The following is a 25,555-nucleotide window of genomic DNA, read 5'->3' as shown; positions in this document are numbered from 1 at the left end:
TTAGATGATCCGTGTGCAAGGCTACATATTTCAGCATAAGAAGCACCCGCACTCATATTTTCAGAGGCAACTTCCACCCTAGAATTATTACAAAGCGCATCCTCATTGGTGGATGCCAAATTCTCACCCACATTAGCCTGTTTGGTGCTACACTTAAAACCTGCACTAGGGAAATAATTTGTCATATTCCTCTGTAGTTTCTGACTCTCGTTAGTTGGAGATTGAAGCTGTTCGGTCTGACCTCCTGAGTGCAGAACCTTACCATTAGTACCTTCGGTACTCTCTAAATTAGAAGGAGTGTGTTTTACACATTTTCCTTTATTTGCAACAATAAGGGAGACATTCCTCTCTTTTTGAGAAGATTGATTAGTTAAAAGGAGCGCACAACTCTCCTCTGATAATTGCTCAACATCAATTACGTCATCATCCTGCAGAGGTGAGTCAGACTTCTTCCCCTCAAGGTCAGTGTTTTCCCAATTTAAGCACGGGGGTAAGTTTGGTGTAGTTATTTCCGGAGTACGTATTTTCCTTCCTACGTTTCTCTGCACGTTTAATTGCTCTAAGATGCTTTTTTTTTTAAGCACTGTGATAGAAACGTGGTTTTCTCTTCTGAAGTCTGATCACTGACCTCTTCTTGTTCAGACTGTTCAATGATTTTAACAAGAACAGAAGGACTATCAGGAGTTACTTCCTCCTGAGCTGTTGAAGGAGGCGAGGGACAGGTGCTTGTTGTGCTATTAAGTTAAGCTTCATTTCACTAATATAATTTTTAATAAGGTCAATGTCCTTCAGAAAATGTTCAGAGGCAAGATCAAATTGTTGATCTAATGGTCGTATTATTTCCACTTTCTCAAGTTGTATCTCATTAGGTGGTATTAAATCGCGATACTGCGTCTGCTTGTCTACTAAAATTGGTCTTTCATTTAGGTTTTAGATGATTGACCATACAAGAATGGGGGCAGTTTGCTGGAGGATTAAAGTCTCTTGCCATAATGAAACCTTGAAGACGATTAAGTTTTTGCAGTTTGTCATTAGATACCAATTGTAACTCCCGTATTTCCAAATGCGTAAATCCAGAATCCTGATAATAACAGGGAATGTATAAGGGCCGGATGGATTAGAGGTTTGGAGTGCTTTGTTACACAGAGCCCCTTGCTGCCCTTCATGTTCAAAGTTTTTATTTGTAATGCTCATCCTTGAGAGATCCCCCATCTGGTGATTTTGAATTAATCCACCCTTCCCTCTGTGTATTATTTAAATTGAGTGAGGATTTAAGGTCAGATACCTTGTGTGGAAATTCTGTGGGATGCAAAGTTCCACCAGACTTGAGAAGGTAGGTTGGTCAAAATTAAATTTACGGTTAACCAAGCGAGTCGGTACTCTGATCGAATCGCTAAAATGCTTATTCAATTCGAAAATCGCTATAGACCCGACTCCAGATGTTTCATTATCAGTGCCGCTTCCCGAAATAGGTGAGGTCATTGAGTTAGGGTCATCGGAGGACACAGCCTCTGTCCCACAAGATTTACCATAAGCAACTACCTTTTCGGAAGAACACTCTTCTAAATCCGGGAGGTTCGCTGTTGAAATACATTTCGGAATATTGATGTTATTCAGTTTAGTTTTTTTACCAACGTGAAAAAGGTCCTCCTGTGTCATATTGAAAGGAGCACAGTTGACAGGAGGTATACCTTCCATTATATTATCATTAGTATTCTCCGGGTTTTATTTAGGATGAAACAGAATCTCTGTGGGATCCGAATACACAATATTACCGGAGCATATCAAAGCATCAACATTGAATATGTCTAACGCAGGCGGCTACGTTAGGCGACTACTACGTAAGCCGGAAACCATTAGTGCTGCGTATGTAATAAAGAACGGTATTTACAAAAAAGGCTCATGTATTCCACCAATAGGATTGATAGTCTCTACAAATACTAATAATTTAAGGGAAAACACACCACTCACCTATCACCCTAACAACCCAACAGCCTAACAGCCTAGTCACTTGACTAGTGTCACTTAAGATGCCTGACTTATTATTTATGAACACTTCTTTCTTTCTTTGGAACTTTATCCCACAATTCTTTTTTTATTTAGAGTAAGGATTGGTAATAGGTTTTTCTTAGTATAGGCCTTTTATTTTGACACGCCACCACTAGGCCTGCCTTAGTTTTCATTTGATGGTCTGTTAGGCAAGTGTCACGCTCACCTGATTCCCACGGAGGCGCAGGTCTGGCTTCGAGTGCTGATGCTTCTTCTATGGTGAAGCGCAGGACTCTGAAGATGGACTCACTGGCTCGCAGGAATATTCCCCTGTGCGTGAAAAGGGAGTATTACCTACTGACGGAATAATGCTCAAGCCTCCCATTCCCTTCCAGCCCTCCACGACACCCTTCCTCGATTCCCCGTGAAGTCTCACCTTAGGGTCTGGAAGGATGAGTTCTCCATCCTGCTTCTGATGCAGGGGCGCGTTGAAACCCAGTTACTTCACTGGATTGAGGTTTGATGGGAGTTCAAATAAGCTTGACTATTCAGGTAAGGCGCTGTAAGAGTTCTGTAGCAAGTTCAAAAGTTCAAGCCTTATTATAATGTTCATTGTTTTATTGCAGCAAGCGCTAATCGCTTATGTGTTTTTTCCCCTTAGGGGCCGGGGTTCGGAATGCTGGAGATATGGCGCCGACCCGAAGTGAAACGTGCAGTTCCAGTAAATGACAGGTAAGTTCTGGATGAGCGTTCGGGTAATGTCTTTGCATTCGCTCATTCAATGTCTTTGTCTTTTTTTCCCCATAGGGGCCGGGGTCCAGAATGCCAGGAAGCGGCAGGACCCGAAATGAAATGGGAATGACCCAACAGGTAAGTCTTAGAAGGAAACTGAGCTTTTCCTATTCCCTTCCTTCTCTCACCTTGTGTTCTTGTCTTTTTCTCTCTAGGCTCTGGGAAGTGGCTGCGGATCCGAATGATCGCTGCTGAAGATGGAGGTGCCCAGGAAAGGTGAGTGAAATGCAGCGCTGCAGCGATCGAAGCGAAATGCTTTTAAAATGATGTCTTCCCTTTCAGGATCGTCGGTGTGAAGTCTCCGTGATGCAGCTTTAGCAGGTAAGGTCTTCTTTCTCTCCAATTCTCTCTTAGCAGGTGACCCAGGATGCTGACAGGCGTGGCTGAAGTCCAGATGCAGGAGCTGACACGGTGAGCGTCCAGCTGCGAGGAGCAGAACAACGCGAAGCGTGAGTTGCTGATCGGGCGTGGTTTAAATAGCTTTGGAAGAAGTTCCAGGTATGTATCCTTCCACCGATCAGGTATGTATCCTTCCCCGACCACACCCAGGGGAAAGTAGGTCCACAGGTAAAGTAGTTCCATTCAGGCCTCAAGAGGGCCTGGATGTAGCAGCATGGTCTGCATCAGGTAAGTGCACCTTAAAACACTTGAACACATGTCTAGCTTTATGAGCCTGGCGCCTAAGGCGCCAGGACAGGGGTCCAACATGAGCCTGGCGCCCAAGGCGCCAGGACTGTGTCCAAAGGGCCCCAGCTTGGGCCCGCTGGCACTTCCCTGGGGGAAATGATGCCTGCCTCTGGGGTTGCTGGGTCGGACCTGGCTCCTTGGAGGTAGGCATCATGACAGCAAGATTTGGTGCAGTACCCTTTGAGTGCACTACAAAAACCTTGGCCTCCTGGCAATAGGAGCCCAACCTTTGGTATAAGTCTGTATTACACAGGTTGGTAGTGTGGTTGAGTAGCCAGGCTTATCTCAAGAGGGGTCAATGTGAGCAGTAGGTTAGTTACACAGAGATTCACAGTGACAAGTATCTAAATAAACACTTACTCTCAAGGTTTCTTGATTAAACATTTATTAATGTATTTAGCAGTCAGTGTGAATACGCCTTCTTCAGAAGGGGCAATATATAGTAACACACAAATACACTCCAAAATACACAATTCTAATTTCTCTAAATCGGCAACTGCCCATTTGGGATGGCACACAGATGCTTCCTACACCCTCAGGTGACTTAAATAACTAGGACACCGTGGACATTAATATATCACTGGTACATTTAGAGCAATACTGAGATGAGTGTCAAAGAAAAGGGGTTATTACAATAAAACAAGAGATCACACAATTATCCTGAAACAGGTAAGTACTTTTGAACCCCCATATGCAAAGTAAGTTATCCCCTTCCTGGGAGGACAGGTTAAGCACAATGTCGGAGGAGAGAAGAGTCATTGAGGGAGCCAGGCCATCCAATGTTAAGTTAGCAAAAGTCTTGGTGAGCTGAAGCACTTCTTGCAGGTAAGTAAAAGTCTTGCACAGTGTTTTAGAAGTAGAATCAATTAAGGGCCTCAAGCTGTTGGGCAACTCTACAGCCTCAACCAAGATAAGTCTCAACTGAGAACAAGTAAGGCTACACAACAAGAGGTAAATTCTCTTAGACTGTACAATACCTTTGGTTAGAAGAAATGGTTCCAACTGGCTTCTGTTCCTGTGCAGCTCTGCAGATCCTGTTGTTCCTGGGCCTCAGTCGTTGGGACACGAGGGAGGACTTCTGGGAACTCCTGCTCTGCAATGGGGCAGTCAGCGGCAGCAATGGTCAAACTTCAATTCAGTGGCACTTTGCGGTTTCAGCTCCTCGCGTCTCCAGCAAATAGCACCACTGCATTCTCGGATACCACTTCGGACTTTCTTCGCATCTGGGGTCCAACACACTGTTGATGTGGCTTGGGCTTAGGCAGTCCTGCTTCCTGGGAGTCCAGAGGATTTTCTTTGAGCTCGGGTCTGACTTAAAAGCGATGCACTCGGTTTGGTGTTCCCCTCCCTGGCACTTCGGTTCCAGCAGCAGCAGCAGTGGAAGTACAGCCAGCTTCGAGAGGATGTCCAAATGAGTTGACTTTGGAGTTGATTGGTTCCACCAACTCAAGGGGAGAAGTTGTCCTTGCAGGGCTTCTCTAGTCTAGGTGAATTTGGAGCTTCAGCATTGCAGCAGGGCTTCGCCGGGGAAACCAACGGTCCAGGAGTTGCAGCAAGCATCTCTTTCAAGTTCTTCTTCGGATTCCTTCGTCCAGTGGTCGACTCTGCCTTCCAAGCCAAAAAGTCTTGCCTTTTATAAGTTTCTCCCATTCATTCAAACCTGGCTGTCAATCAAACTGCACAGTGACTGTCCTTGGCGGTCTTAGATACAGGGGGCAGCGGGACCCCCGTGTGTTTTTCTGTCTTCTCGCCGCGTGGCCACGCCTGTTTGGCATTGTTGCCGTTTGCCATGGTGATGAGCGGCAGCTTCGGTTTCTATGGAGCAAACACGGCTGCATAGGCTCTGCCTCCTCAACAGTGTTTAAATGCTCCATTTTGCTATAGGACGCTGCTTCTATTTGTAGCGTAACTCATTGTTCTGGCTTGTTAGCTGTAGTCGTAACAGAATACTAAGTTTTACAGACTCTTGCTTGCCTACTCCTTTTGCCTCCTTGATACCGTCTGTTGCCGACTCGGATTTGTTACACGTATTTCCGCATGCGACGTGAAGGCTGGTGCGGGGCAAGTCGCTTGGCGCGGCCATGTTGGGAGTAACAAAGAATACAAGCCCCGTCGCGATAAGGACCAGGAAGTCCAGAAAGGGCAAGTTCTATGGGTCATGACAGCATGCCTCCTCCGAAGACCTGTTCCACCAGGTTTGCCCGGTGTATGAGATGGAATCTTCTAAGCAATCGATGGGTATTTAAGTTAGAAACTGGTTCCCAGGTTCTCTCGCTAGGAGGATATCCCTTCCATTCAACCAGGTATTGAAGTCGACCCCGTTTATACCTGGAATTGCATATTCTGGACACTTCATATTCCAGCTGATCGTCCACAACAGGACTGGGTCTGCAGGATTTTCGGGTGGATTGGATGTAAGGTTTCAATAGGGAAGTGTGAAAGACTGGGTGTATTTTCTTCCAGGAATCAGGTAGCTTGAGTCGGAATGAGACAGGATTGATGATTTCCTTTATGGAAAATGGTCCATAGTACCGAGGGGCCAATTTGTTAGGCTGTAGATGTCGCGGTAATAGTTTCGAGGACAACCAGACTTGATCACCAACATAATAAGAAGGCGCTGGTCTTCTTTTGGAATCCGCATAAAGCTTAGTGCGTGTTTGGGCCTCTTTCAATTGTTCCTTGGCTTCCTTGTGTATGTTGATGAGTCTGTATCCATGAGTAGGTACTGGAGTGGGATGTGGAAGAACAGAAGGTAAAACGGACGAGTGAAAACCTTGACTGCAATAGAAAGGGCTGACCTTGAGTGCTGAGTGATCGGAATTGTTGTAGGCAAACTCGGCCAGGGGTATGAGGAGAGACCAGTCATCCTGAACCTTGGTGCCAAACAACGAAGATATTGCTCCAGAGGTTGATTTACACGTTCCGTGGCTCCGTTGGTTTGTGGGTGATAACCTGATGAGAGAGCGTGTTGGGTCCCTAGAATACGACAGAGATATTTCCAGAATTGTGAGACGTATTGAGGTCCTCGGTCTGATATGATCTTGGAAGGAAGTCCATGAAGATGGAAAATATGTTCCAGGAAGATTCCAGCAAGTTCTGAGGAGGATGGTAGTTAATACAAAGGTGTAAAATGAGCCATATGAGTGAACAAGTCTATGGTTACCATGATGGTCGTGTATCCCCGGGAAAGTGGTAATTCCACAATGAAGTCTGGAAGCAATAAACTCCCATGGTCTTGTTGGCAGCGATGGTTGCAGTAGAAGACCCGCCGGTCTCTTGTTATCATGTTTATTTTGACTGCAGATAGCACAAGCCTTGACGTGCTGTTGTATGCCGGTCTTCATTCGAGGCCACCAAAACTGTCTTTGTATAAGACGGAGGGTGTTAGTTATACCACGATGACCGCAGTGAAGGGTATCATGGCAGAGGTTTATTATCTTTTGTTGTAATTTCTGCGTAGGAATGACCAGTGCATTGTCCTTGAATAGATATTCTTCCTTAACTCTTAGATTCCATGGATTCTTCCTTGAAATATCCTTCCAGAGGTCAGAGGACTGGGTTTGCACTCAGATTTCTTCCAGGCGGTAGGTTGATTGAGCTACAAAGATAGTGTGGGGAAACATCTTAGTGTAGGCCTTGTCCTCAGTGGCTACATAGTCAGGACGTCGAGATAAGGCGTCAGCAATCATGTTTTGTGATCCGGGAACATGAGTGATTTGAAATTGGTACTGGGCAAAGAAGTAGGCCCAACGCGCGTGGTGACTGTTCCTGCACTCCAACGACTGTAGAATTTGGAGATTCCGATGGTCTGTGCAGACCTGAACTGGATATCTAGCACCCAGAAGGTGTCGCCATTCAGTGAAGGCTTGGAGGATGGCCAACAGTTCCTTCTCCAGGACGGAATAGTGTCTCTCGCTGGGAGTCAGGGTTCGTGAAAGATAAGCAATGGGGTGTTCCAGTCCATTCTCAAGTTCCTGTTTCAAGACCACCCCTATGGCGTAGTTAGAGGCATCCGTTTCCACTAGGAATGGGCGATTTATGTCGGGCTGGGTCAGGATGGGGGCTTGCGTGAACTCTGTCTTCAATCGTTGGAATGCTTTATCTTGCAGCGTAGACCAGATAAAAGGGGTGTCTTTCTTTAATAGAGCAACGATCGGCTGAACGATCTCGGAAAAGGTAGAAATAAACTTCCGGTAGAAGTTGGCGAGCCCCAGTAAGGATTGAAGTTTCACAGATGTGGGAGCGGGCCAAGCCAGTATGACCTTTACCTTTGAAGGGTCCATACCAATTCCTTCTGGGCTAAGGATGAATCCTAGGTAGTGAACAGAAGTAACGTGAAACGAGCATTTTTCGGGTTTGGCTAACAGTTTGTGTTCACGAAGTCGCTGTAGTACTGCCTTTACATGTTCCTAATGTTTTAGAGGATCCTTGGAAAAAATCAATATGTCATCCAGATAGACAATGACGAAGAGGAACAACATATCAGAGAACACCCTATGCATGAAACGCTGAAAGACTGCGGGAGCATTGGCTAGTCCAAAGGGCATGACTAGGTATTCATAGTGACCAAAGGGTGTTCTAAAGGCTGTTTTCCATTTGTCTCCTTCCCGGACACGGATTAAGTGGTAGGCACCCCGGAGAGCCAACTTCGTGAATATTACGGCGCCTCTCACAGCTTCCAGGATATCCGAGATCAGGGGCAGTGGATACCGATCTTTGAGGGTGCATTGATTTAAGCCTCGATAGTCGAGGCAAGGTCTGAGTTCCTTGGTATCCTTCTTGGGAACGAAGAACAACGAAGCACCCGCTGGAGATTTCGAGGGTCTTATGGAGCTGTTTTCAAGATTGGTGTCTATGTATTCCCGAAGGGCCTTTTTCTCAGGTTCGGAAAGAATGAACATTCTGCCGAAGGGAATTACAGCTGAGGGATCTGTATCTATGGCACAGTCTTCGGGCCTGTGAGGGGGTAAGGCTTGGACTATGGCAGTAGAAAATACATCAGCATATCCCGGATAGGCCTCTGGAACTTGTATGATATTGGAAACCATGAGTGGTGTTTCTTGGTCTCTTGGTGGTTCTTTAGGAGTTATCGAGGAGGGATCCAGGGATAGACAGTGGGACATACAGAACTCTGAGCTCAGGAACAATGATTCTGCTGTCCAATTGATATACGGATTGTGCTTTTGTAACCAGGGCATACCCAAAACCATGGGCTAATGGGGTAATGGGCTGACTTAATGATGTCGAATATAATCCGCTCTTGATGATGGTTTATGGAAAGTTGGATCTCTTTAGTCTGCAGGCTTATGGGTCCTGAAGAGAGGGGTCTTCTGTCAATTGCTTCCACCGGCTGCATGGTGTTTCGTGTCGAGTACGGAATATGATGACTAACAACCCAGTCTTGATCAATGAAAATTCCCATAGCTCCGCAGTCCACCAAGGCCAAAATGGGATAGGTCTTGTCTTTGGAGGGCGACAGGAAGGCCTGTAGTATCACCAAATTGTTTTGTCCAGGAGAGTTCAAGGATGGAATTGATGTGGAGCAAATATCTCCCGACAACTCGTTCCATCTAGGATCGGGAGCTGGCGTTTCCCGAACGCCGTGGAGGGGCTAGAGGGCATTCTCTAACAAGGTGTTTATCCGAGGCACAATAGATGCACAGGCCTGTGTGGATCCTTCTCATCCTTTCTTGAGGGGAAATAGGCCCACGGAAGGCTCCTATTTGCATGGGTTCCGGATCTATGTCAGGGGTTGGGGCAGAATCGGTTTTAACAGCGGTCTTAAGGGAATTCTTTTGAAAGGGTGTCTTGGTCTTTCTTCTTTCAGCCTTTCTTTCCTGGATTCGGAAGTCTATTTGCATGGCTAGATCCATAAGAGCCTGGAATGAACTAGGACGAGCCACCCTGGCTAATTCATCCTTAATGTCCTCGTTTAGACCCCTTTGAAATAGAGTGAAACTTGCTTCTGAGGACCAATCCGCTTCCTTGGCCAGTTGTTTAAATCTAGTAACGTACGTTAGCATATCCTGAGTACCCTGTCGGAAATCAAGTAACCGTTCCTGAGCACTAAAAACCTGTTCTGGGCGGTCGAACATAGTCTTGAGTGCCTGAATGAATCAATCATAATCATCCATGAGGGCATCCCCTGAGTTGACTAAGGGAGTGGCCCAGGTCAACGCGTTCCCTGTGAGGTGCGAGATTATGAAGCCCACCTTCGCCCTAGAAGTTGAAAAATAATGGGGTTTAAAAGTAAAATGCACCAAACAGGAATCCAGGAATCCACAGAAGGATTTTGCCGAGCCATCATATTTGTCTACCACTCCACCCAGTAACACACTGTCCTTGTTAGCGGGGTCGCGAGACAAAACAAGCTGCCTTAACACAGCATTCTCAGCTTTTAAGTTCTGTACTTCAGTTGTGAGCTCTTGCATGCCACGCATAAGGTCCTGGACTGCTTTCTCCATAGCAGTATCAGTGTTTGTCGTTTGGCGTCTCAAACTGTCGTAAATCTCCCCCCCGTCTCACCTGGGATCGCTTCTTGCTCTGTTCCGCGGAAGGATTCCTCTTGTGGACAGATCGGGTCTTGTATAAGCTCTCTCAAGTCTCGTCCGGCTGCAGAGCGCGTTCAGAGTTCCGGGAAGGCCGCTGTTCCAGGATGTCCAGGAAAAAGGTAGCAGTCGCTAGGAATGAGGATTCCGGGAGCAGATTAGAGGGAAGGGGAGAAAGGAAGGAAGAAGGAACCAGGAACTAGAAATAGTGGATTCGCCGAACAGCACACACGTCAAGTCACTACCTAATGATAGCGTTGAGACGCGTGGGGCCGCGGGGGCGTGGCCAATTTATAGAACGTGCCGTATGCGACGTGAAGGCTGGTGCGAGGCAAGTCGCTTGGCGTGGCCATGTTGGGAGTAACAAAGAATACAAGCACTGTCGCAATAAGGACCAGGAAGTCCAGAAAGGGCAAGTTCTATGGGTCATGACAAGATGTGAAGGTATTTTACTATCCTGTGATTAGGTTGTGCCTCTTTACAAAAGTAATGTGTTGGTTTGACCAAATTATTCCTGTAGGGTAATTGTATGAGTGTCCTCCAACTGGGTCTTGCTTCCCCTGACTTGCTGCTAGCCTGTCCTTAATAACTCTACATTAGGTGGTTGCCTACCTAGAATAACTATTCAGTAAAGTGTGACATTGGGTTTTACTTTCCCCTTCATTGTGAAGTTAAAGTAAGTGGGTTTTACTTACCTTGTGTTAGCTGTGTGCCATCCAAAACAAGTTACCAGAGTTATTGCTTACCTTAATCTGGGATTCCCTAATTTCCAAAGCATCTGTAATTGTATATTACATCCTTAGGTTTTACTCACCTGGAATAACTGTGGGTAATGACAAAAGTAGTTATAGGTTTTTACTACACCTAGAATAAGTGTTTCACTATTCACCAAAAGTATATTGTCCAGTTGACAGTTTATGTGATTTGTTCCAAGAATCACTGTACAACTGGAAGGGCCTACTGTTCTTGTATTACCAAAAGTAATCTAAAAAGTAACCATTGGTCTTTTACTCCCAAAGGTTAGGCTTGACCTATAGTAAATGTGTATAACAAGGTTTTGACTTCCCTAGAAGTACTACTAGGTGTTCCAAATAAGGTTTATACTTGGGTCTGTGTACTCTCAAGTATAGTGTTGTGTTTTATATTGTGATTCCATACAATGTGTTAGTACTTACTTAACCCCTAGATTTATCTGGGCCTACCGGTATTTAAATAAATCCTTTATTTTTACAATACATAGTGTTTCATTGTTCTTTGGATCATCTGTATGACAATTTCATTTGTACTGTATCTAATGCCCTCTCTCCCTCCTAAGATAAGCCTTGCTGCTCTGTCTATGCTACCCCGAACTCGGGTGGTACAGCCTTATACTAAGAGTGGAGTCTTGTACTGCCTCAGTAGAATGGTTTTGCTAGGCCCTTAACTGGACTACAGAAAAACGGTCCTAACAGTACTCCACTCCATCCCCGCTGTGGTAAGATAGCCACTTTTCCTTGCCTAATTACTGCTATCATATCCCAGGAATAAGGGGGTTAATTCTTCCCCTTGGTTTTCCCTAGGTCCATACTCCATACACTCTATCCGCCAATCACGAAGCTATTACTGGGGAGGATTTGGGAACAAACTATTTGCTTACATTAACCTGTTGATTGATCTTTCTTACACCCTTGGGGTGCGCATGTTCCCCCGCTCTTTTGTGTGATTTACTCCTCTGTCTGTCCACATCTACCAGCAGAGGGGTGTATTGTAAAAGAGTTCCCTCAAGTTGAGGAGGTCTGGGTTCTGGGTGAACCCTGGTTTACGAGTGGAGTTTTGAGGGATTACTGTTCTACCTCATTCGATCTGGACGCCCCGGCCAGTGCAGTGGTGAGTAGCATAATTAGAAGCCTGTAAAATACGCAAATAGAATCAACAGACGCCTTGGCTCAAATCATGCAGATGGTCACTGATCTACTGTCTGAATTGGCCTCAGCACACGATGCATTACGACAACGCATCAACTCCCTTCAGGACATGACTTCACCTTGTTGCTTCAGGGATTGCTGCTTCTGGGTATCCTCTTGCTCGGCAGGAACCCACCTCATGTTAATGTCTATGCAATTCCCGCTGGCTCCCCAGAACGCTTCATGGGCGATCCTAAACAGTATAGGACGTTTATTAATCAGTGCAAATTGCACTTCCTCTGCCGCCTGTCCTCGTTCGCTACTTCTACTACGAAGGCGGCTTTTGTTTTGTCTTACCTAGGGGGTACTGCTGCTGCCTGGGCAAACCCTTTATTGAAATTGAATCGTTACGTACTATACAACTGCGATGCCCTAATCACGGCAATGAACCAAGTGTTTGACACTCTTTATACCACCCAAGCCACAGACATAGAGTTCCTAAAACTCGGACAAGGCAACACACCTCTCCTGACCTATTTGGCTAAGTTTAACCAGCGGGCTGCAGAGACCGATTGGCCCAAGGAGAAGTTTGCCGTTTTCAAACACGTCCTCTCAGAATATCTCAAGGACACCTTGTCCACAATCCCTGTTCCTACCGCCTTTGTGGACTTGCTCGACCTGGTATAACAGCTTGATGCCCGCAGGGCTGAAAGACAGGGGGGACCGGGGGCAAGAAACCGGTTCCGGTTCCCTTACCACATGATACTGCAGTATCACAGTTGCCTACTCAAGTTGGGGCCATCCGAGAACCTTCAACTCTGGCACCACGGGAATACTGCAGGTCACATAATCTCTGCATTTATTGTGGTTCTTCTGAACATCTCTTACAAGATTGCACTAAAAAACCCAAGAGAAAGGCGGGAAACTCCAAATCCCGGCAAAAGACGGAGTCCCTACGCCGGGAAGACCTGTTCTGGATCACCCATTACTGGTCAAACAGTCCTCTTCCATCTCCCAGTCACGTTCACAGTGGCGTCTGGAGTCCCTTTTTCTGCCTTGGCTGTTATAGACTCTGGGGCCACCAGCAGTTATATGGACCATCAATTTGCCTTATCTTCAGGGATTCCATCAGTGTCAAAGGATCAGCCTGAGGCGGTCAATGCAGTGGACAGCTCTGCCCTCGTTTCGGGCCTACTGACACACCAAACGGTTCCTGTTACCATGTGTACGTCTGAAGGCCATTCAGAGGTAATAACCTTCGATCTCATCAAGGCCCTGGTGTACAAAATAATACAGGGTCTTCCTGCTTGCTCCAGCATCACAACCCAGTCATTGACTGGGCATTACGCTTTATCAAGTTCCCCTCTGCAATGTGCAACAGCCAGTGTATGCTTTCACACAGAATCTCCGCAGGGACACCTTGTCAAGCCCTGGTAGCCACAACTTCTCTTATCAGGACCGTGTCCGTCGCTACAGTAGCCAGCATGCCCTCTGATTACTCCGATTTTCAAGACGTCTTTCACAAAGGTATGGCAGAAACACTCCCTCCACTTCGGGTCTATGATTGCCCAATAATAAACCTGGTACCGGGTTCAAAACTTCCGTCAGGAGGAGTGTATTCGCTGATGCTCAAGGACGATAAAATACTCAAGGAGTACATAAACAAGGTGCAAACTATGGGGTTTATCCGTCCCTCTAAATCACCCACGGCGCCTCTGCTCTTTTTTGTGCCCAAGAAAGAACGTGACCTCAGGCATTGCATTGATTACAGGGCCTTAAAAGCAGTGACGGTTAAGAACCAAAGTCGCTTCCATTGATCTCGGTGCTCCTCTTCAAGTTGGGGTCTTCCCAGATATTTACCAAGTTAGATCTCCGGTGCGCTTACAATCTTGTGCATATAAAAAAAGGCGATGAATGGAAAACAGCCTTCAAAACCCGATAATGCATGATGAATGAACGAAGTGAGTAGAGCAGACGAAACCGGTTGAATGGTTGAAGCGCGCAGAACAGATGAGTGCGCTGAGCAAATGAATGCGTCGAGCAGATGAGTGTGTAGATCGGATGAGTGTGTAGATCAGTTCAGTGTGTAGGGCGAATGAAAGCGTAGAGCGGAAGGATGCTTAGAGTGGATGAATTCATAGAGCGGACGGTTGCGTGGAGCGGACAAGTGTGTAGAGCAGATGACTGTATAGAGCGGATGAGCGAGTAGAGCGGATGAGTGCGTAGGAGCAGAAGAGTGATAGCCTTCAGGAGCGCATAGAGCAATTGCATGTGTAGAGCGGATGAATGTATAAAGCGGATGAGTGTGTAGAGCGGACAAATGCGTAGAGCGGAAGGATGCTCAGAGCGGATGAACGCATGGAGCGGGCGTTTGTGTAGAGCGGACGAGTATGTAGAGCAGATGACTGTACAGAGCGGATGAGTGTGTAAGAGCGGAGACGGGTGTAGACCTGCAAGAGTGCATAGAGCAGATGAATGTGTAGAGCGGATGAGTGTATGGAGTGGATGAGTGTACAGAGCGGATGAGTGTATGGAGCGGATGAGTGCGTAAGCGACGAACCGTGTAGAGCAGATGAGTGCAAATAGCAGATGAGTGTGCGGAAAGGACGAGTATGTGGTGCGGATGAATGCGAGGAGCGGTTGAGTGAATGGAACTGTTGAATGCGTGGAGCGGATGGATGCATAGAGCAGATAGGCGCATAGAGCGAAGTTGTGAGTAGAGCGGATGAGTGCGCTGAGAGGATGAGTGCGCTGAGCGGATGGGTGTCTAGAGCGGACGAGTGCATAGAGCGGAAATATGCTTAGAATGAACGAGTGTGTAAGAGCGGACGAGTGCGTGAGAGCGGAGGAGTGCCCAGACCAGATGAGTGTGTAGAGCGAATCGGTGCGTAAATCAGGTGCATGCGTAGAGCAAGTGAGAGCATGGAGAGGGAGAGTAGAACAGATTAAGTGCGGACGGGTGCGCAAGTGCGGACGGGTGCGCAAGTGCGGACGGGTGCGCAGAACGGATGGGTGCGTAAATCAGGTGCGTGCGTAGAGCAGGTGAGAGCATGGAGAGGGAATGTAGAACAGATGAAGTGCGTAGAGCGGGCGGGCGAGTGAGTAGAGTGGTTGAGTGCGTAAGTGATGCAACAGGGAAGTTTGTGGATGGAATGGTTGAGGTTTGTGGATAGAACAGGTATCATACATGCATGGAACGGGTGAAGTATGTGGATAGAACGGGCGACGTATGTGGATAGAACGGGTGAAATATGCGCACGGAACGGGTAAAGTATGTGGATGGAACGGATGATGTATGTGGAAGGCACGGGTGAAATATGTGGAGGGAGCGCATAAATCAACCTGGAATACACGGACCGGATTGGAGTGCGTGGAACGGATTGGAGTGCATGGAACGGATTGGAACGCATAGAATTACGTGACATACATGGAATGGTTTAGAGTGTACAGAACGTTTGGAAGAGCATGTAAACCATCATATCACATCACCACGCTTACTCTCTTCTTTACACCACCACTCAACTAGAACACAGAGATACTATGACACAATTCGGTATAGCTGTTCTCATACCAACATCCGCCTCATACTTCCCATCACTCTAACTAAACACTGCTGGTTACACACCCTCCAGCCAGGCGTTCTCCTCAGACCTAACGCAGCCAGAATCGGTCTGGATAAACCTGCCAGAACGAACACATACTCCTGAACTCTCAACCACCATACCTAATGCTAAGAAGCAGCTATTACACAAATGCCACACCAGCTGCACACATAAGCGGTGCTCACATGCACCTTCACGCTTCTCTACTCTCTCTACTGACTTGAACTTCGGTTCCCGAGGGCGTTCAACCTACCAGCGCCTTGAGACCATACATGTGGTACATAAGGCGCTATATAAATGCTAAATAACATAACATAACATTAGGTCTTTGAGTACCTAGTGATGCTTTTCGGGCTCTGCAACACCCCTGCTACCTTCCAGGCATTCATGAATTACCTTTATCATGACATTATGGATCAGTATATCATGGTTTACTTGGGTGACATCCTAATATATTCTCCCACCGTAACAGACCAAGTCCAACATGTGCGCTCTGTTTTGCAATGCCTCTGTGAAAACCACTTGAATGTCAAAGCAGAAAAATGCGTTTTCCATGTGACTGAGGTCGAGTTCCTCGGTTACAACTTAACCAATCATGGCATCCATATGAGTAAAGCTAAAGTCAAAGCGGTCATGGACTGGCCCATGCCCAAATCAGTGAAAACATTGCAATCCTTCCTTGGATTCACCAATTTTTATAGGCGTTTCCTCCACTCTTTCTCTTAAATTTTGGCACCCCTTACAGCTGTGACCAGTGCCAAGGTCCCTTTTGCTTTGTCTCCTGAGGCTCAGACTGCATTTGAGTTAATGAAGGCGGTCTTCTCTTTGGCACCGGTACTGCAACACCCAAATCCGGACCTGCCTTTCTTTGTTGAGGCTGATGCCTCGGGCTTCGCTGTAAGAGCAATACTCTGTGTTGTCCTCAATCCGGCGAGATTCATCCCATCGCCTATTATTCTAGGAAGCTATCTGCATATGAGAGAAATTATACCATCACGGAGCGTGAATTGCTGGCCATTAGAAATGCCTTTGCCGAATGGAGACGTCATCTATTACCCAATAGCACCCGCTCGGCACCCAGTCACTCTAATCAGACGATCGGAGCCTCTTGGCGTTTCAATCCATGAAGTGCCTATCCACCAGGCAGGCCCGTTGGCACCTTTTTTTTTTCTCAGTTCCAGTTTACCATCACATATCACCCTGCCAGGTTCCACGCGTCAGCTGATGCGCTTTCCCATTTGCATGCAGAAGACTCATTTGCAGACAGAGCCACCTCTTCTCCTACCTAACAGAGTGGTGAGTGTGTGCACCGTTCAATCATCCTTTTAGTCCCTTATTTTGGATTGGGTTTCTTCACACCCTACTGAGGTTTATGACCTCAATTTGGACATTATCAATGGGCTGCCATTTATACAGGGTCGAGTGTTCTCACCTCCCGGGCGGGCATGTGAACATGCGCTGAAATGGGCTCACAATTCTGTCATTACTGCACATCCAGGGCAACAGAAAAACTTGGAATCCCTGCAGGGTTGGTCATGGTGGCCATCCATGTCTCGGGACATTAATGACTACCTTTCCACTTGCTCCATCTGTGTGCAGTGCAAGACAGCTAGATCCAAACCAATGGGCCTTCTGCAACCACTTCCTGTACCGTACAAACCTTGGCAAATGATGTCAATGGATTTTGTGGTTGAACTCCCTGAAGTCAACAATTTCAACACCATTTGGGTACTAGTTGACTACTTCACCAAGTTAGCAGTGTTTGATCCCTGCTTGGGCCTCCCATCGGTGCATGCTCTGGCCAGACTTTTTCTTGAACACATCTTCCTACATTTTGGTTTAGATTCCATTTTGGTTTAGCTTCCATAGATCGTGTCTGATCGAGGCATACAATTTACTTCCCGTTTCTGGAAAGCCCTTACTGCATCCCTTCTGATTGATGACCGGTACTCGTCCTCTCACCATCCTCAGAAGGATGGCCACACTGAGCAGACAAACGCTACCTTGGAGTAGTATCTTAGGTGTGTATGCCTCTAGTTTCAGTCTAATTGGCTATTGGTTTTTTACCCTGCTGAATTTACATATAATAACTCGGTGTATTCGGCTACTTGGATTTTGCCTTTCTACGCGATGTACGGCCAGCACCTGCAGTCCTTGCCTCTGGACCTGACGCTACCTGACGGCAACCCTTGCTGCTCTTTCCTGTGTCCGGGGCATGGACCAGTTGCATCGGGATGTCCGCTCACACTTTCTGTGCGCTCTGGTATGGGCCAAGAAGTACGCTGATGCCAGTCGTGTCCCGGTCTATCGCATGGGCATGATGGTGTGGCTGTCTAGGTGTAACCTACGGATTCCCGGAAATAAGTCCTTGGTCCCTCGCTTTATGAGCTCCTACAAAATTGTGTCTTTGATTAACCCAGTAGTGGTGAACATCGCCCTTCCTGTTTCCAGGCATATTCACTAAGTGTTACACGACTCCTTGCCACCCGGCGGCCCTTGTTAGGGAGTGTTAGAGAGAATTCTCAGAAATTTGCTATTTGGAAGGTATCAAAAGTACTTAACCATTAATGAATTATTTGTTAACCTTTGTTTTAGTCCTCTATTCTATCTTTTACACCAACTTCAATATTGCTCTAAATGTACCAGTGATAAATCACTGTCCACAGTGTCCTGGCTATTTAAGTCACCTGAGAGTGTAGGAAGGGTCTGTGTGCCATCCCCAATGGGTATCATCTGATTAAGAGAAACTAAGATTTTAATTGTTATATATATTGCTCCATTCTGAAGAAGGCTTATACAACTGACTGTGAAATAAATTAATAATTGTTTTATCAAGAAAACATTAAGTGTAAGAGTTTATTTGACTACCAGAACTGTGAAACTCTCTCACAACATTACTGCTTACATTGACCCCTCTTAAAGCTGGCTGCTCAGCCACACTGCCAACCTGTGTAGTTCAGACTTATACCAAAGCTTGGGTCCCTATTGCCAGGAGGTCAGGGTTATTGTAGTGCACCCAAAGGGTACTGCATACAATATCGCCTAACAATCCCACCAAAGACAAAACGGATAAAGGGACCAAACCTGGGTTGGCGGGCAGAGTATATCTCAAGAAGGATCGTTCCAGCAAAAATGGCGAAAAAAGACGACCGGTCCATTTTGACAAAAATGGCACCCATGGGTGCTGTACTGCCGCTGTGAACGCAGCCCGCGGTAAAAACACACTACGGTCGTTAAACGTGCCCCCCTCCACTGGAACTCCCTTCCTCTCTGTCTGTTCCATCCCCACCTATTCTGCCTTTCGTGTCTCCTTAAAATCTCCTCTTCTCCACTCCCCTCCCTGATACTCTGATCCTCCTCCACCGTCCTCCCTTCCTCCCCCTTTTTTATCCTCATCTTACCTCTCTCCCCCTGCCTAGTTTCCTCCTAAGTCCCCTCTCCTGCTCTCTCGCCTTTAGCTTATCTCACTTCCTGTTCCCCAATCCATTCCCCTCTCCACCCATTCTTCCCTCATTTATCTTCACTGGCAAATTGTTCTAATTGCTGTATTACTGGTTTGACTCAAATTTTTAATTGCTTCTACTGTTATTGTATTCTTGTTATAATGTAAAGCGCTATATAAACACAATAAATATAAACATAAGCATAAGTAAACCACTGCCACCAGCCATTAATTGTGGAAAGGGGAACATAAACTTGTTACATGAGAAACTAGACAAAGGGGATACCAGATAACCCCTCCAGCACCCTATTGTAAAATGGTGTGTGCTGGGTCTATAAAGTTACAAATATAAGTAAAGTCAATTTCGCTTCACTGCTCTTGGAAACAGTACGGTATTTAAATCTTTGAGAAATCTGAGTGCCACTGCACTCAAGGTGCTGTATGCCACAATGTAAAAAGATGCCTATGGAATTTGTCAGACTACAAAAACCAAAAGAAACAGCGTTCAAATCACAGAAAAATACATGAGAGAGTGGGGGAAAAAGATCTCGCTCTCTCCAGGTAAAAAATGAAAAGCCCACCAAAAGTGCTGGGGGTCACTAAGGTAGCAGGGGATTCTCCCTAACAGAATATTTGTGTGACTTTTGTTTTATTCCCATACCCTTTTGACACCAATCTCAGAATTGCTCTAAATGTACCAGTGATATATTTATATCCAGTGTCTAGTTATTTAAGTCACCTCAGGGTGTAAGAAGTGTCTGTGTGCTATCCCAAATGGGTACTTAATGATTTAGAGAAACTAAGAGTTAGTATTTTGGAGTGTATGTGTGTGTTACTTATATATTGCCCCTTCTGAAAAAGGCTTACTGAACTGACTGTTAAATAAATTTATAATTGTTTAATCAAGAAACCTTGAGTGTAAGAGTTTATTTGAATACTTGTCACTGTGAATCTCTGTGTAAAAACCCTACAGCTCACATTGACCCCTCTTGAGATAAGCATGGCTGCTCAACACGCTATAAACCTGTGTAGTACAAGCTTCTACCAAAGGTTGGGTTCCTATTGCCAGGAGGTCTGGGTTGTTGTAGTGCACCCAAAGGGTACTGCATACAATCGTGCCTAACAGAGGGGGACTGTTATCCCCTCATTCATTCTTATTTGTTCCCAAGAACAGTAAAATGAAATTGACTTTACTTAATGTTTCTCTTTGTAGGTCCAGCACACACCATCCTATGTAGAGTGCTTGGGGGTTACCTAGTAGCCCCTTATCCTACTCTCTCATGTAACATCTTTGTTACCCTCACTACTTTAAATGGCTGGTCGTAGTTGTTTACTTTTTTCCTACCATTGTGCTTTTCTACCGCAGGCTGAATCCTCAGCTGCAGTACAGCACCTATGGGTGACCATCTTGTCAAAATGGCCCCTGTTTTCTTCTTTTTGCCATTTCCTGTTTGTGAGGTCTTTCTTGGGTTTTACTCTGTGCGTTGACAGGTTTGAGCCCTTTGTTTGTCTTGCCTTTGGCAGGCTACAGCCCTGAATCCCGCCTCTGGCTTCAGTGTGTCTGGAAGGGCAGGAAGTGAGGGAGGTGCCTGAAACTCCCCTGTCCTTTGTCTCCAGGGAAACATGAATGCAGCTAGTCCTGATTGGCTGGCTCGCTGTGCTTTCAGGACAGCCACCCTGCTGTGTGATTGACAGCCTAGGCTGTGCATGAATAGGAGAAACCTGCTTAAAAGGCGAGGCTTCTTGGACTGAAGACAGTCGACCACTAGGAAGAACAACCTGACTAAGAAACCGTGATCCAACCTTGCTGCAACCTCCTGGACATTTGAATTGCCCGGTGTAACCCTGCTGCTGTGTTAAAACTCCTTTTTCCGATTGACCAGAGAAGCTCCGGAAGGGATGACTTCTTCCCTTGGGTTAGTGGGACCAACTAACCCATAGACAAACTTTGCTGGAAGACCTTCCCCGACTGGCTGTACTTCTTTGCTGCTGCAGGAACCGAGTGCTAGGGGTCGAGAAATCTATAGTCTAGTGCAACATCTGTAAGCTGGCCAAAAGCTCCAGGAGTCTCCCCAGGACCCTCCAGAAGCAAGCCGACCCGAGCTTGAGTCATCTCACCAGAGTGCAGGACTCAAGGAGTGAAGGAAGCCCAAACGCTGTTCACGATCCGCAGTGGTGCTGTTTACCGAGCGATTAAAAAAAACGCAAAGTCCCTCTGATCCGAAAAGAGCCCGTAACTGCCACCAACCATCAGATTGCTGCCGCAGGAGTCCCCAGATGTCCTAGCTCTTGTCCCCACGACTGAGGCCCAGCAACACAGGATCTGCATCGCTGCAACCAGTCAGAAGCCAGCTGGACACTCTTCTTCTAATGAAAAGTACTGTTCTACTTAACCTCATTGTCTGTAGCTTGCTCTTCTCAGTTGAGACTTACAGTAGCTGCTTTTCTAGAGTTGATCTGAACTCTAACTTTCAAAGGGATTGATTCCTCCGAAATATTCCACATCTATGACGGGTAATCACCACAGCTGTGCTGCTTCCGAAAATGTTCTGCGTCGATACGCTGTCCTCGAGGGCCTCTGTCGAGCCGACGTCACTGGATGTTCTAAGTAGGACGCACAGCGCCCGTAGCCTCAGTTCCGTTTTTTCCACGAACGTGTTCGCTTCGGAGATCTCGCCGCGCCTCGGTTCTTCGGAGTAATATTCTATCGGTTCTTCGAACTTGTTCGTTTGTAAAGATATCAAGTCTTCGTCTTCTTCAACCCCGCGGCCGGGTTTCAAGAAGTATCGGGACTGCGGTTCCAAGATATCGCTTACAGACCCGCATGACGCCTGCCTCTGGTGCCTCGGTGAGGACCACACCACGGATAATTGTGACGATTGCCAGTCGTTAACATCGAAGGCCTTGTGGGAGCGGAAGAAGGGTCTGTAGGGTTTCCACACCGGTCGCCTTCCTCGTCCGAGGACTCCGCCCGTCGGCGGGTTGCTTGTCCCAACAAGCACTCTTCTCCTGCGGAATGGGATGCATTTCGTATGGAGATGACGATTTTTCAATCGCAGGGCTCCGTTCTGTCCGCGGCCTTCGAAAGAAGCCGGCAGGGAACGTGCTAGGGCCACTGCTCGCACGCCTCCGGGCTCAGGTGGTCGGCGCGATCATCGGAGCCTTCGAGGTCAAGGTGGATCGCTCTAGCCATACCCGCTCCAGGTCCCAGTCCTCGATGCCCTCGAGACCGTCGGAGCCTGTGAGGTCTTCGAAGAAGACGTCGACGCCATCGGCACCATGTTCGTCGAGGGACTCTCTCGAGGCTCTGCCTCTGAGGAAGTCGACGCCATCGGCACCTAGGCCATCGAAGGACACGCTCGGGGCTCCGCCCTCGAGGCCTGTGTCGAAGCCATCAGCACCACGGTCGACGCTGATTCTGTCGATTCCCTCAACGCCTTTCGAGGATGCTTTATCAGAGGTACCCCTGGCATCGGTGGAAACCCAGAGGAAGGCTCTGGCCAAGTCGAAAAAATGTGTTTGTCCCTTTTTCTGTGCCCTCATCCAGGGATTTATTCCAGCCTCTGGATTATATTTCTGAGGTGGATGAAGGGTCTGATGAAGGTTTGGTTCCTGATGCGGTTCCATCTGGTCACAGCCAGATGGAAGACCTGCGTCAGTCCTTGCACGATGCCAGTGGTCTGGACACCTCTCCGGAGGTGGAGTTTGGTAGGCCTGAGCCTGGCTCGCAGGCCGAGTCTTCGTACCGGCGGCTAACGTCGAGGGTGACGGAGTACTTGGGGTGGTCTGCACCACCAGTGGATTTTCTGCAGGATGACCTGACAGATATCTTGGACCAAGGTCCACCAACTGACCGGTACTGCCATTCCATATGGCCTTGCCAAGAAGTGTACCGGTGGCTTGGACTGCTCCGGAGAGTCTCCCGGCAATGGGTACGTCATTGCCGAAAAAGTACCGCCCAGGCAGTGGTGACCCCGGCTAGTTGTCCATGCACCCGATTCAGGAGAGTTTGGTGGTGCAGGCGGCTACGGCCCCAGCCGAAAAAGTACCGCCCAGCCAGTGGTGACCCCGGCTAGTTGTCCATGCACCCGATTCAGGAGAGTTTGGTGGTGCAGGCGGCTACGGCCCCAGCAAAACAGGCGTCGTACCCTACCATCCCTCCTGATAGGAACGACAAACGTTTTGACGGTTGGGCTAAGAAAGTGTTTTCTTCAGGGGGTATGGCTTTGAAAGCAGCCAACTCCCTGTGTGCATTAGCACATTTCACTCACACTCTGTGGAATTGTTTCGTTAGCGGTTGAACATATTCCTGAAGGGGAGGAACAGGATGGCTTTCTTGCCCTTGTACAGGATGGCAAGGATGCCATGTGTGAATCCGTTCAGTCGGGTCTGGTCGTGGCAGACTGTGTCAGCCGGTCCATGGCGGCGAGCAGTGATGCGCAGATTTGCGTGGTTGCGTAAGTCGGGTTTGCTCCGGATGTACAAGCCCAGCTTCTCAACATGCCCTTTGATGGTGACCATCTTTTTGGCAGCAAGTCTGACCAATGCCTTGAGAGGTTGCAGACCTCAAAGTCGTTGCAAAGTCGTTGAGCGCTGCAGTTCGCCCACCTCCGCCTTTTCGTCCTAGGGGACAGCAATGGAGGGGTGTTCCTTTCGATACTACTCTACAGTTGGTAGATCGAGAGGAGCTGCAAGTCAAAGAGGCCAACGTAGGAGGACCAGAGGTGGAAAACAAGGTACTCGAGGTGCGAAGGCCGCTCGGGCAGTTGCCTCTTTGCCCTCAGGCACTGCCGCAGCTGCTTCAGCTCAGTCATGAGGCCATGTCCCATGGTTCGCCGGTTGGGGGAAGGCTGGTGCAGCATCTTGTAGAATGGCGTGCCATTACTTAAAATGTGTGGGTTCTGGAGATCATAGCCCACGGCTACTGTCTTCCTTTCCGGCAGAGGCCTCATGACAATCCACCAGGGAATCTCTCTTTGAAGAGTCTGGATCCGCTCCTTGCGCAGGAAATCAAATCCCTGCTTGAGAAAGCGCCATAGAACTGGTGCCTGTAGCGGAGAGGAACAAGGGATGGTATTCCCCTTATTTTATGCTTTCGAAAAAAGTCGGGGGATTGAGACCCATCATGGACTGGTGGTGGTTTGAAGGAAGGACAAGTTCAAGATGGTTACTCTCAAGTCCTCCAGGCTCTTAATCTTCAGGACTGGTTGGTGTCTCTCGACCTCAAGGACGCTTATTTTCATGTGCCGATTCATCCCAAGCACAAGAAGTACCTGAGGTTTGCGGTTGGCGACTTGCACTTTGTTTCGGGTCCTGCCGTTTGGATTGACCTCCGCCCGAGGGTCTTCACCAAGCTCATGGTGGTGGTGGTAGCGTATCTCTGGAAAGGGAGGATTCACGTCTACCCCTACCTGGACGATTGGTTGATCCGGGCGCGCTCTCCCGAGCAAGTCCTGGATCATCTGTCAGTCACCTGCCACTCCCTTCACAGGCTGGGCTTCTTCCTCAACTTAAAGAAGTCCCACTTGACACCAACCCAGCGGCTCCAGTACATCGGAGCAGTGGTCGACACATCCCTGGGGCAGTGTTTACCTCCCCAGGTGAGGCCTCATCACATACTGCAGATGATGCACAAGTTTCAGCATGTCCAGAGTCTCCCGGCGTTCGAGTTCATGAGGTTTCTAGGCCTCATGGCATCCTGCATTCTTCTGGTGCCAGAGGCCAGGCTGCGGATGAGATCTCTGCAGTGGGCTCCCAAGATGCAGTGGTCACAGTCCTCCGGCAGGATGTCGGATCCCGTTCAGGTGCCGCCTTCGGTCGCCCAGGATCTCCTGTGGTGGGTCGTCGAAGGCAATCTGATGAAGGGGGGGCTCCATTTTGGCTACCCTGGCCGGAGGTAACGATAGTGACGGACGCATCCCTGATGGGATGGGGAGCTCATGCCAACGAGTTGATAGCGGTCGTTGCTCTCCGTCGGAGTCCAGACTCCCCATCAATCTGCTGGAGCTGAGGGCCTTCAGGCTAGCTCTGAAGGCTTTTCTGCCAACTGTGCGAGGGAAGACTGTCCTGATTCCAACGGACAACACAGTGGCCATGCACTACCTCAACAAAAAGGGGGGGCAGTGTCACTTCCTCTGTGCAGAGAGGCGATGCAGCTCTGGTTTTGGGCCATCCAGCTGGAAATTTCAGTTCATCTGGCCGGAGACGAAAACGCGGCGGCCGCCACTCTGAGCAGGCAGAGCACAGTCTCTCACGAGTGGGAGCTGGCTCAGGAGATTCTCGGAGATCATCGCCTTTTGGGGTACCACACAAGTGAATCTCTTCGCCACCAGTGCCAACCGGAAGTGCGAAAGATTCTGCTCGCGGGAATTTCCTCAAAGAGGAGCCTTAGGGGACGCGTTCGTTGTGGAGTGGTCCTTCCCACTGATGTACGCGTTTCCTCCAATCCCCGTCATTCCGCAAGTGCTGCGGAGGTTACGGGGGTTCGGTTCCCAAATGATCCTCATTGCTCCGGCATGGGCCCGGAGAACGTGGTACCCGGACCTTCTCGACTTGTCCATCTGCCCTCCATGCCGTCTTCCCTACCGAGACGATCTGCTCTCACTGGAGGGG

At 48.0% G+C, this 25,555-nt stretch overlaps 1 protein-coding gene across 4 annotated transcripts in view; it reads left to right on the top strand.

Annotated features, from left to right (window-relative positions):
- Positions 1-25,555, top strand: part of CHD2 (chromodomain helicase DNA binding protein 2) — a 1,289,637-nt gene that overhangs the window by 581,555 nt on the left and 682,527 nt on the right. The window lies entirely within an intron of this gene.

Source organism: Ambystoma mexicanum, chromosome 11 (assembly GCF_040938575.1).
Source record: "Ambystoma mexicanum isolate Mex_15411 chromosome 11, UKY_AmexF1_1, whole genome shotgun sequence".
Taxonomy (NCBI): domain Eukaryota; kingdom Metazoa; phylum Chordata; class Amphibia; order Caudata; family Ambystomatidae; genus Ambystoma; species Ambystoma mexicanum.
The sequence above is the reverse complement of the archived record's forward strand: the minus strand, read 5'-3'. Positions and strand labels throughout refer to the sequence as shown.